This window comes from Trachemys scripta, chromosome 3, assembly GCF_013100865.1.
Source record: "Trachemys scripta elegans isolate TJP31775 chromosome 3, CAS_Tse_1.0, whole genome shotgun sequence".
NCBI classification, from domain to species: domain Eukaryota; kingdom Metazoa; phylum Chordata; order Testudines; family Emydidae; genus Trachemys; species Trachemys scripta.
Window position 1 is genome coordinate 30,808,043 of NC_048300.1, and position 2,485 is coordinate 30,810,527.

Genomic DNA, 2,485 nt, shown 5'->3' on the forward strand with positions numbered 1-2,485 from the left:
CTGCTCAAAGCAGGACCAACACCAACTAAATCATCCCAGCCAGGGCTTTGTCAAGTCAGGCCTTAAAAACCTCTAAGGATCTGATCTTCTGATCTCCTAATTAGGTATATGATCATGAAGCAATATCTTACACATTCGCCTTTCCATTGTTCTCTGAGTAACAGCGCATTTTTCTTCCTCCACTTTTGTCATTGACCAGCTTTCTGCTCTGTATATCATTACAGGCAGAACAGTTCTTTCCTTTTCTACATGGGCAGTTCATCATTCATTAGAGAGATCTTTATTTTGTTGAAACTTGCCTACTTCGCCTTTCGCCTCCTACTGCATTCCCCTTCAAATGAGTTGTCTCTGCTCAGCTGCTGGCCTAGGTAAATATATTTGTCGATCTCCTCAATTTCTTTCCCATTTACAGCGATGATTCCTTCTGCAGAATGCTCATTCTGCATCCACTTCATCTTCAACATGTCAAGTATCAGAGGGGTAGCCGTGTTAGTCTGAATCTGTAAAAAGCAACAGACGGTCCTGTGGCACCTTTAAGACTAACAGAAGTATTGGGAGCATACGCTTTCGTGGGTAAGAACCTCACTTGCATCTGAAGAAGTGAGGTTCTTACCCACGAAAGCTTATGCTCCCAATACTTCTGTTAGTCTTAAAGGTGCCACAGGACCCTCTGTTGCTATCTTCAACATGTTTACTTCCAACCTGATATCATACAAAAGTGTTTGCAGTTGTTGCAATTTGATCTGTTGTGTCCTTTGCCAGTATTATGCAGTCATCAGCAAAGAGAAGATGTGTTAACTGTTCTCCATCAATTCTGATTCCTTCTTCCCAGTTCAATTTCTTGAACAGGGACTCCAATACTGCTGCAAACAGCTTCAATGAGATTGTGTCACCTTCCCTGACTCCTCTGCATATAGTAATAATGCAGGGGACATTGAATAATGTTATCTCTGTTGAGCAATTGTGGTTAATTTCTTCCAACAGGTCTATGTACTTCGGGTCGATTCCAATTTCATTGAGCACGTTGAGTACAGCGTTAATCTCTACCGAGTCTAATGCCTTTTTATAGTCAACAAATGCAATACACAATGGTACTTCGTACTCCTTTCATTTTTCGATGAGCTGCCAAACTGAGTGGATTTAATCAATTGTCAAATTCCCTAAGCGGAAACCAGCTTCTTCTCTGCTTTCATGCATTTCAATATCCTTCTTAATCCGATTGAGTATGAAGACTTTATACACTTGTGAGAGGAGTGTGATCGGACAGTAGTTGTTCAGTTCTTCTGGATTGCCTTTCTTCATTAATAATATTGTTTTCAATTTCTTCCATGCATCTGGAACACACTTCCTATTGATGTAGATGGTGAACCATTGTGCCAATGCTTTGAAGAAAGTATCTTCCCCTTCTTTGAGATATTCCTGCCAAACATCGTCCACTCCGGGACACTTCCATCTCTTTATGTTACGAACTGCATATACAATTTTTTCCCACATAACTTCGGGAACGTCTTCTGTAACCTGCTGCCTTGATGGTGTACATTGGACATTCACATGTGAGGAGTAGAAATCATTGTAGAATTTTGTAAATATTTCATTCATCTTGTTCCTTTCCGATGTTGTTTCACCATTTTCATCTTTCAATGCTGCCGGGATAATCTGTTTCAGCCTAACATCTCTTCCTACATTCTTCAGACTCTCGTTCTTTTCGGCTACCTCTCTCAATTTCTTCTTTCCATAGTCTTTGTAGTCTTCTTTGATCTTCACACAAATTTCTTTGCACAGTGTTCTGTATTCTTCGCCCATTTTTCCTTCTAACTTCATGTGCACCCTCCTCACCATCAGATTCACAGTTTCCTTGCTGAGCCTCTGCTTGTACCCCAGCATTTTCAGTGCCTTTGCCTTCTTAGCTGCTGAGATTATCTGCAAGATAAACTCTTTGTAGTCCTTATTGATGTCCTTATTGACATTATACTCGAGGTCCATTTCACTCACTTCCTTTGCAAATGCTTCTTCATTGAAGTACTATTTTTGCTTTGGTTTCTGGCTTCTCTTAACTCGGTCTTCATAAACATTGTCAATGCATAGTTTTGAGTACTACATATGATGGTCTGAGCCTGTCAAAATGATTCGTTCTCCTATTGTCACTACATCATTGAAGATTCTTCTGGTATCCATCATTACATAATCAATCTGATTCAATGTGACTCCATCCAGGCTTTTCCATTGCCAACGCTGTTCTTTTTGAAATATTGTGTTCATTACATGGAGATGATTTGCCTCTGCAAATGATCTTCCTAGGAATACTTGCTCTCCGCTTTTCCATTGTGCAATGAGGACTTTTGTACTTCTTGTTTTTCATATCCTGATGATGTCAGCTCTTATTGATTTTGTGATTTCAATGTAAGTATCGATGTACGGATCTGATGATAGTGTTCTTGTGTTGTGACTTGCAACAAATAGTTGGACTATTCTTTTAGCCATTTTC

At 39.8% G+C, this 2,485-nt stretch overlaps 1 pseudogene; it reads right to left on the bottom strand.

Annotated features, from left to right (window-relative positions):
* Positions 1-299: 299 nt before the first annotated feature.
* LOC117874339 lies at positions 300-1,983 on the bottom strand (annotated as a pseudogene).
* Positions 1,984-2,485: the final 502 nt, after the last annotated feature.